This window comes from Phocoena sinus, chromosome 20 (genome assembly GCF_008692025.1).
Source record: "Phocoena sinus isolate mPhoSin1 chromosome 20, mPhoSin1.pri, whole genome shotgun sequence".
In the NCBI taxonomy this organism is placed as follows: Eukaryota; Metazoa; Chordata; class Mammalia; order Artiodactyla; family Phocoenidae; genus Phocoena; species Phocoena sinus.
In genome coordinates this window covers 17,724,691-17,735,490 of record NC_045782.1, presented here as the reverse complement: position 1 = coordinate 17,735,490, position 10,800 = coordinate 17,724,691, and the positions used below count along the sequence as shown (strand labels likewise).

General features: G+C 37.7%; 1 long non-coding RNA gene across 2 annotated transcripts; it reads right to left on the bottom strand.

Annotated features, from left to right (window-relative positions):
* Positions 1 to 252: 252 nt before the first annotated feature.
* Positions 253 to 10,094, bottom strand: LOC116746469. 2 transcript variants are annotated; one of them, XR_004347733.1, is made up of 3 exons: positions 8,327 to 10,094; positions 2,644 to 2,749; positions 253 to 1,251 (listed from the first exon to the last, which is right to left on the bottom strand). It is a non-coding gene; the product is annotated as an uncharacterized LOC116746469 (long non-coding RNA). The 2 variants fall into 2 exon arrangements; XR_004347734.1 differs by having other exon boundaries at positions 253 to 1,072.
* Between the last annotated feature and the right edge of the window lie 706 nt (positions 10,095 to 10,800).

The window sequence follows — 10,800 nt, the reverse complement described above, 5'->3', positions numbered from 1 at the left end:
TTCAGGACAAAATTACTAAAGTTTGTTTTCTTTTTTCTTATAATTTAATTTTTAAAAATTTTTATTCATTTATTTGTTTATATATTGGCTGCGTTGGGTCTTCGTTGCTGTGCCTGGGCTTTCTCTAGTTGCAGTGAGCAGGGGCTGCTCCGGGCTTCTCATTGCGAGTGGCTTTTCTTGTGGAACACAGGGCTCTAGGTGCGCAGGCTTCAGTAGTTGTGGCTCTCGGGCTCTAGAGTGCCAGCTTAGTAGTTGTGGCACTCGGGCTTAGTTGCTCCATGGCATGTGGGATCTTCCTGGACCAGGGCTTGAACCTGTGTCCCCTGCATTGGCAGGCAGATTCTTAACCACTGTGCCACCAGGAAAGTCCCAAAGTGTGTTTTCTTCAGGTAACAGGCCTGGCTCTGGTGGGGCTTGCTCTCTTCCTCCTCTCTTATTCCAGTCCCAAGTGCATTACAAGTAGAAAATGGAAGAGCTGGAAGAGCAAAATCCCCAAGAGACAAAGGAACTTACAGGCTTACACAGCAATAACTGAATGGCAGAGAACAGGGCCTGTATCTCCGTGATCTGTTGAAATGAACTAAAAATGTCTTATATTTTATTTTACCCCATATTGCCTGGTGTCAATGTAGGTACCAGATAATACAAATTTGTGTCTATTTCCAATACGGGAAATGACCAGAAGTAGTCCTTAGCGCTGCTCATCCAAGTTTCCAGCTCTTTCCCCATCTAGGCACTTGGTAGGATTGGCACTTCTCTGACAGTCTTGAAACACATAGAAGTAATACTTCAACTTCACATCAGCTTAAAAAGCTAGTAAGTCGTTGCATCTTTTTCTGCCAGCTGCCCTAACTATAGAGATGAAATCATAATTTGGTGGCCCCTGCCGGCCCACACTAGGACATGCAGTAAAGGAGAGAAATAAACCTGAGATATGTTTAAGTTACTGAGATTTAGTGGGTGCTTGTTACTGCAGCATAACCTAGCCTATCCTGACTGATAGATTGCCTGGATTTTGTTCCAGAGACTTCTCATTTGAAGTAAACTCATAGCTTCTCGGCGCCTGTCTTTTCTGGAAAAGAAGCACAATTCCAGGCACATTTGCTAAAATCTTCCATCTTAACAAATAAAATTTCCTTTGATATAAGCCTCCTTCTAGCCACCTCTCCTTCTCTTCTCCATTACACCCCAAATTTCTTGAAAGAGTAGATTAACCAGTGGTCTTCAAACTTTTTTTTTCTTGGACACCTCCTAAAAGTTTTATGCAAAAACATGCAGTGGTTACAAGAAAGGAGGGAGGGGTAGGAGGGGTCAGCCCTAGCTGGAAAAATACATGAACAATTTCTTCCTTTACATCAGAAATTTTATCATTCTTTCATCTTGAACTTGTATTTCCATTCCACTTTCCTCACAGAACTCTATTCTAAGGAGTATATTTTATGACGAAAGTCTTTTATAACTTTGTGATCACTTTCGTCACTTTGTTATAATTTTCTGCAACAAAAATATGTATATATATTGAATTTTCAACCTTTTTTACTTCTTTGGCCCTGCTTCCCCCGACCAGGGGTCGAACCCTCAGGGAGTCTTAACCACTGGAACTCCAGGGAAGTCCCTCTTGTTTACTCCCTGTGACCAAAAGGCTCTTGTTAACTTTTTCTCCTGGATTGAATTATCATTGCAATTATTACTATCAATCAAAACAAAAAATATTGTAAATTTATATAAATAATTGTTAAACAAAAAGTAAATTTTTATTGGAATTAAAGCTCTTAATGAGATGGATGGTCCATCTTCTTTTAAAAACATATTTATCTGTGGATGAACATTACTTGCCCACTGCAGCTTTATTGAGATATAACTGACATTTAACATTGTGTATGATTTGATGATTTGATATATGTGTATTTTGCAAAATGCTTAGCACAATAAGGTGAGTTAACATCTCCATCATGTCACATGATTCCTTTTGTTTTTTACAGTGAGAACACTTAAGAGTTACTTTCTTAGCAACTTGCAAGTATACAATACAGTATTGTTAACTATAGTCACCATGTTTTACATTAGCTCCCCAGAATTTATTCATTATATAACTGGAAGTTTTTACCCTTTGACTAACATCTCCCCATATCCCCTACCCCCAGCCCATGGCTACCACCATTCTACCCTCTATTCCTATGAGCTCAACTTTTTTAGATTCCACACTTAAATGAGATCATACAGTATTTGTCTTTCCCTGTCTGACTTACTTCCCTTAGCGTAATGCCCTCAAGCTCCATCCATGTTGTCACAAAAGGTAGGATTTTCTTCTTTTTTTTTCTTTTTTTGGCAGAATAACATTCATATATATATATATATATATATATATATATATATATATAGGTCTTCTGCCCATTTTTTAATTGGATTATTTGTGGGAGGTTTTGCTATTGAGTTACATGAGTGATGAACATTACTTAACACTAGAATTAGACAAGGTTCAACAATAAATTCTATTTCTATTTTTTTAATAAATGCTAATGCTGAAAAACCTTGTTCACATATATAAATAGATGACAAAATGCCACACACTTTATTGAACACTTTCTGAAATATAGTCAGCCCTCTGTATCAGCAGGTTCCATATCCATAAATTCAACCTACCTTGCATGGAATGCCATTTCATATCAGGAAGTTGAGCATCCAAGGATTTTGTTATCCACGGGGGTCCTGGAACTCATCCCATGCAGATACTGAGGAATGACTGTATCTATATATGCAAAAAAAATAACAGCGATTCATCACCAGAAATTATTTTTAATAATCTCTCAGCTGACAACTTGATTAGATTTTCCTTTATTTTTTGTTGAAAGCAGAGAATTTGAAACCACCTGTGTTGCAAAAGTCATTAGAATTATCCACTTTCTTATTTTCTGTGAGGTAGGCTAAAAAGACTTTACCAAGGTTTATCAAACTACTATCAGTTATACCAGTTACTCTTACTTAGAGGCATTTTGTTTAACCTGATATACTCAGAAAGGGCTAGGAAAATTAGAATATTGTTCATTTAAATACACCTTTGTTAATTTAATTTTTTTTGGAAAGGTACTTTTGTCTTAAGTGCTTGAAATATATTTCCTTCAAAAGTTTGGAGCTGCAAATTTAGCTCATTCAATACATGCAAAATATGGGCGACAGAATCTAACTGGAGGTGCCAGTTCTCATAGTCAAACCCATCAAATCAGACTCATTTTCTATCAGAGAATCTGACATCATTGTTAAATTCAAGTAGATGTGTTAATACACGTTCCTGTGATGCTGAGTTCTAATGCTAAGTTAGATGGGAAAGGAGTTTGTGTGCAACTGCCATTAATATATTCTACAAGTGCTCCTTTCTTTGCTTTGCTCTCATTGGATTCCTTAAGGGACAAAGCATATTTTGTCAGAGGAAGACAGAAGTCAGTAAACTGCTAACCTAAAATAATTGAACAACCAGTTAATTTTACCAGGAAAACGGGTTTATTTGGGAGCAGCAAAGAATTGCAATTCAGGATATGGAACCATGGTGAGCCACATGCGAGTCCAGTTAAGCAAAGGACAGGAAACTCTTTTATAGAGAAGAAGGGGACGTTGGGAGGGGCTTCTAGAAACAAAAGGTCCTTTGGAGGAAATTGGGAGTTTGAAGTACAGTGGCTTTTTATTGGCTGAGCTATTGCCAGGCAAGGAAAAAATTTTTTCTTCCTCCTGCTGGCAGAAGTAATGTAGTGTCACTTCCTGCTGGAGATGCAATGTACTTCTCTTCCTATTAGGATCTGTATTGATGTGGAGTGGTATGTATATGATAGAGCTTCCCCCTTCTGGCCTCCTGACTCCAGTTTAGTGAGGTTTCCCTTTATTAATTTTCACAAGACATACTTCACCCTTATTTCCACTCTACTTTATATGAACTCAAAACACCCAAATATAAGCCAAAACATGTTTTTAATGCCAAACCTTGTCACCAACAAAAATCATCATTAAACGAAGGAAGTCACAAACCCTGACCTCAATGCCTTGACTTAAAAAAGGCTACACTGGCACTGTTAAAAGAATGAAAAGCTACAGATTGGAGGAAAATATTTGCAAATCCTATATCTGTCAAAGGACTAGTATCCAGATCCACAAAGAACTCTCAAAACTCAACAGTAAGAAAACAAACCATTTAATATCACATTGTATTGACAAAACTGTTTCATCTTTTGGGGAAAATTGATTTAACTCTTTTAAAGCAAAAGCATATTAGTTTGAAAACTGTGCCTCTCCAAGTTGAATAAATTCATGAAGTCTAGTGTAAACTCAGTATTATTTCAAAGGGGTAGTGCATAAATTTAAAAGCAACTTCAATATCAATAAAGTGTCCTACAAATTTTTCTTATAGTATTTTTGGACAATTTACATGTTACTACTGATTATAATTAAAGTGTTCTGCATATTGATTCATGTTAGAAAAGTGTATAAAATTGTTACTACTGATTTGTATTATTAAATGTTTTCATCGCAACATAAATTCTTGTAACTGCTTAGCTAAGTCACAAATTAACCTTTCCTTAGAGTTTCAAAATTAGCTCATTCATATGCAGTGGGATATCAGTGAGAAAACATAATCACACTGCCTTAGGTCTTTGATTATTGACTATTTTGCAAGCATTCCTTTGGTTTCAAGAAAATCTTGAGTTGAAATTAAGAGTACACTAAATAATTGTAAAACTTGTCCAGAACTCAACCAAAAGCGTTGGCAAAGAATATGAGATCACTGAATTGTCTTCCATTTCTTGCAACAGTTCTATAGACTGGCATTTTCGTGTACATGCTGAACAATTTTAACGACTGTATCCATGACAGTTTTCATAGTCTGTTTCAGAAAACTGAACATAAATATTTTGACTTTGTGTCATACAATGGAACAAAATCATAAGAGAATCATCAGCCTCTTATTTTAAAATGTCAGTATTTGAATTTTTGACCTAACATAGCTAAAGAGCCATCTGTCACAATAAAAATTAGGTTTTCCATATCTACCTGAAATTCTTCTCTTACAGATGTAAAAGACTCAAAAACATCTACACCATCAGTTTGATTTTTAGGCAGTGGATTGATATTTCCTCATAAATTTAAAAGTCCTTTGAAACAAAACTTACCCAAATTATTCATTGTTAGTCTTGTATTACACAACTCACCTAAAACTAAAGAAAAGTGCCTGCATTTTTTCAAATTTTGAATCAGCTGATCTTTGACATTATTAGGAAAAAACATCATATTCTACAGGTAATTGTTTGGCAGCTTAACTGAAGATACTTCACTTTTTATAAAATTTAGTTTTTAGTCTTTTCCTCATCATTAAATTTTTTTCCACAACTGAAATAATATCTTATGCACTGCAATGGTTAAATTAAAATATAAGTCTTACCAAAACAACTAAGTTGTGTTTGAAGAAAAAGTATCTTACACTGCTCCAGTTTTTAATTTTATTTTTTACTTTTTTTTTTTTTTTTTTAAATTTTGGCCGCACAGCGCAGCTTGCAGGATCTCAGTTCCCTGACCAGGGATTGAACCTGGGCCATGGCAGTGAAAGTGCAGAATCCTAACCACTAGACACCAGGGAACTCCCTCAGTTTTTTATTTCAAATTTAAATTATTTTAAATTAGATGAAATGAAGTAAAATTAAAAATTCATTTCCTTGGTTGTATTAATCACATTTCAATCCTCAATGGCAACGTGTGGCTACTGTTACCATATTAGACAGTACAGACGTAGGTCATTGATTCTTATGCCTTTCCCTTTAATTAGTGCTTTAGCTGCATCATTTCAATTTTGACATTTATTTTTATTATCATTCAGTTATAAATCTTTCTAATTTCCCATGTGATTTCTTTTTTGATTCATGGTTGTCTATTTCTCCCTTAAATTCTGTCCATTTCGGCTTCACAGACCTTGGAGATGTATTATTAGGCACATACACATCGATGATGGTTGTGTCTTTTGATGAATTACACCTTTTATTGTTATGAAACATCACTCTTTATCTCTGATATTACTCCTTGTCTTGAAAAAATACTTTATCTGATCTCCGTATAGCCTCTCCAACCTTCTTATTGTTACTGTCTGCATGGTATATGTTTTTCCACACTTATAACTTCAATCTATCTATGTCTTTAGATTTAAAATGTCTTTTTAACATCATGCAATTGGGTCATGCTTCCTTATCCACTCTGACAATCTTGCATTTTAATTTAACTGTTTAATCCACTAATATTTAACATAAGTATTGATATGGTAAGGTCTCCCTTTTGTTCTTTATATTCAGTTTGTCTCATCTATTTCATATTCATTTTGTCTTCCTTTCTTGCCTTCTTCTGGGTTAATCAAATGCTTTTTAAAATTCTGTTTTAATTTCCTTGTTAGCTTTTTAGCTATACCTCTTTGCATTATATGTTTAGTGGTTGTTTTAAGGATTACAGTATACATCCTTGAATTTTCACAATCTATGTAGACCTAATTTTGTACCACTTCATGTAAAATATAAGAAGCTTGAAAGTGTAGAGTTCCATTTACTCCAGGCCTTCATGCTGTAGTTGTCATATACATTATCTCTATAGATGGTATAAACCATAACCCATGTAATTATTGCTTTAAATAGGCAGTCTTATATTTACTTATATCTCTACCATTTCCATTACACTTTATTGCTTCCTAAAGATCAGAGTTTCTGTTTGGTATCATTTTCTTTTACCCCAAAGAACTTTCTTTAGTATTTCTTATACTGCAGTTCTGTCAGAAACGTACAATTATCTTTATCCAGAAATATCTTTTCTGTTTGCCTTTTTAAGAATAAAATCTGCCTTTTGCACTTTTTTGGGGGGGTAAAATATAAACAGTTTACCATTTTAATCATTTTTAAGTGTACAATTCAGTGATATTTTGCCTTTATTCTTTTTCTGAAGTTTTTTTTTTTTGTTTGCTCTCTCTACAGATAGATATAGATCTACATATCCTTTATTCTTGAAAGATATTTTCTCTAGAGTTCTGATTTTTTTTTTCTTTTAGCACTTTAAAGAGGTCTTTCCACCTTCTGGCCTCCTTTGTTTCTGTTTTGTTTTTGCTTTGGGGTTTTATTTTTGGCTGCCCCACCCAGCACGAGGATCTTAGTTTCCCGACCAGGGATCAAACCTGCGCCCCCTGCAGTGGAAGCTCAGAGTCTTGACCACTGAACCACCAGGGAAGTCCAGTTTTTTCTTTGTTTCTGATAAGAAACAACATTTCCTTGTACGTAATGTATCACTTTTCTCTGGCTGCTTTCAAAATCTGTTCTTTATCTTTGGTTTTCAGCAGGTTGGCAGTAATGTACCTGAATGTAGTTTTCTTTGTATTTATTCTAAACACTTTAAGTTTGCCAAGCTTCTTGAGTCTCTACATGTTTTTCACCAAAGTTAAAAACATTTCAATCAATATATTTTCGAATATTTTCTTCTGCCCCAATACCTCTCTCTTCTCTCTTTCTGGGACTCCAATAACATGTAAATTAGAGCTTTTGAGGTTTTCTTTTTACTTTTTTTAAAATTTTCGGCCATGCCACATGGCATGTGGGATCTTAGTTCCCTGACAAGGGATCAAACCCACATCTCCTACAGTGGAAGCTCAGAGTCCCAACCACTGCACTGCCAGGGAAGTCCTCTCTTTTTACTTCTTCAATCCTTTACTTCCCCCTGTTTTTCAGAATGGATAATTACCGTAGATATATTTTCAAGTTCACTGACTCTCAGTCATTTCCAATTTACTGTTGAGCTGAACTTTTTTTTCACATATTGTATTTTTTAGTTCTAGAATTTCCATTTGGTTCTTTTTTATAGTTTCTATTTCTCCATTGAAATTTCATATCTGTATATTCATTATGATCATATTTTCCTTTACTTGTTGAGCATAGGTATAATAGCTGCTTTAAAATTCTTGCCTAATTCCAATATCTGGGGCATCTTGGAATCAGTTTCCACTGATTTTTTTTCTCTTGAGTACAATTCATATTTTCTTTTTTCTTCATATGTCTACTAATTTAGGGTTGCATCCTGATATTATGAATGTCAAACATCTGGATTCTGTTATGTTCCTCCAGAGAGCAGGCAGATAATAGAATTCAGGGCTCCCCTTCTGTAGCCCTCTTCTCCAAGACTTCCCTGCTGCTAAAGTTGCCCTAAACTCTGTCCTCTATTTTTGAACCAGTAAGACTGCAGGTTTCCATCAGAATTTTAGTGCCCCCTGAGGCACTGACTGGGGCCTGCCATCAGGTGAAAAGCGAAAAAATGAGAAACTCACCCCTGCCATTCCTTGCTTCCTAGTGCCAACTCCTCTCTGCATGCTTTAGGTTATTTTCCAAGGCCTCCAGATAATTTTCATTATAATCTGTACAGAGTTTCTAATTGTTATCTGTGGAATGGATGTTCTGATATGAGCTCCTCCATCATTATGGAAGCTGACCCCCCTCCTGCCCCCAACAATCTGTGCTCTAGCCATATTCAATTATTTGTAATTTCCAGAACAGGCCATGTTCTCTCTTGTCTCTGGGCCTTTGTACACACTCTGTCTCCCCCACCACCACCCCAACCCAAGTACCTTCTACAGGACTCAGCATAGATATTACCTCTTTTGGAGAACTTCATTAGTCAGGACCGATTCAAGTAACAGAAATCTCCTTGTACTAATAAGTCAAAAGGGAGAAGAGGATTTAATGTAAGAGTACAGAAGTATCCTTGGGCAACCCAAAGACAGATTCAACTAGGCCTCAGAAACCAACCAAAACCAGACATTCCATTTCACTGGGACTTTGTCTCCATCTCTTGTGTCTGTTCTCCGCCCCACTGAGGGACTCCTAAGAATGCCAATTTGCCTCTTCAAATTGTATTGTTATTGCCTGTTTACTTCTCTTTCTTCCCCTCTGGACTATAAGTTCCTTGAAGGTGGAACTGTGCCTTTACTGATTCTGTCATTCTCAGAACTTAACAGAGTACAGTCAACAGAGCTCATGGGTCATGTTAAAAAAAAAAAAAAGGCAGACAAGTAGAGCGACCCTTAATATACAACCCAGCAGGTGCTGAAAAACATTTTCAAGGTGCTTTAGGAGCCAGAAGAGAAAGCAACCACGTCTTCATCTGGGCAGTCAGGAAGCCTCAGGAAAGACACCCCGATGACGTTGCTTGTCCGCTGATTGGGGGATCAAAGGAAAATCCCATAAAGAGCAGAGACTGTCTTAAAGACCCTCCCAACCCTCTGGGTCTCCACTGAAATGAAAACACTCAATGTCTTTCTCCACATCACTCGAAGGGACAAAGAATCACAGAGCAGAGACCTGGGTGATCTATTTCTCTAACATTTCAGCCACTTGAGATTTCTTTCAGTTCCTCTTTCCCATCTGAGAGCCTTTGAACATTTTCTTCCCTCAACCTAGAGTGTTTTCCTGGCCATCTTCCCTTTGACTAACCTCTAAACAATGTAAGGTTTCGACTTCAACGTCATTTTCTGGAGAGGAAGGAGTCTCCCCTCTTCCTGTCAGTTAGGGTGAACCCTATTGCCACACCTCTCACAGCAGCTCCACTTCCCCTTTCGGAACACTGGTCTCATTGTCCTGCCCCATGTACAGGCTGCCTTCCAGCAGGCTGAAATCTCTGACAGTGGGGACCACGTCATCTGGTTCCTGCCTGTACCCAGGGCTCGGCACACAGCCTGGCACCTGGGAGGTGCTCAAAAATACTTGTTGCTTCCATTGAATTTCAGTAGTTAGTACAACTTCCTCATTTGAAAGAGAAAAACCGAGTCACAGAGGTAGGGAAGTGAGTTTTCCAGCAGTCTCATTAGTGGCAGGGCCAGACCCGGCATTCGGGCTGGATAGCTCTCTGTCCTGGGGTCCAGCTGAGTTGCTCTCTCGGCTTCCTTCCAGAGTGCACGGATGGTCAATGGGGACATTGGTGTTTTTGTTTGTATTATCTGGGCTTTTTTTTTTTTTAATGTATTTATTTTTGGCTGCACTGGGTCTTCGTTGCTGCCCACGGGCTTTCTCTAGTTGTGGCGAGCGGGGGCTACTCTTTGTTGTGGTGCGCGGGCTTCTCATTGCAGTGACTTCCCTTATTACGGAGCACAGTCTCTAGGCGCACAGGCTCAGCAGTTGTGGCTCGCGGCCTCTAGAGTGTAGGCTCAGTAGTTGTGGCGCATGGGCTGAGTTGCTCCACGGCATGTGGGATCTTCCCAGACCAGGCCTCGAACCCATGTCCCCTGCATTGGCAGGAGGATTCTCAACCACTGCGCCACCAGGGAAGCCCTTACCTGGGCTTTTATTTCTTCTAAAATGTGCACAAAGGTAGAACTCTCCCAGGAACATTTTCGATTCATGTAGAAAACCCACTACTTTTGAAGAGTGAAAAGTGGATTTTAAAAAAAAACTTGCCCAACTTTTAAATTTGAAAACTTTCAAACCTATAGAAAATTTACATGAATTAGACAATGAACATCCAGCTATACTTCATCTAGATTCATCAGTTGCTAACATTTTGCACAGTGGCCCGCTTTCTCTCTCTCCCCGTGTATGCGTGTGTGTGTGTATACACACGCACTGCCTGTCTTCCATACATAAATGCACACACTCTATGTATATACTCTATATGTACACATGTACACATACACATTTTTTTCCGAACCATTTACGTCAGCTGTAGACACGATTACATTTTACCCCTGAACACCTCGGCACATATCCCCTGAGATCAGGAGCCGCCTCCTACACAAATACAGCACAATCA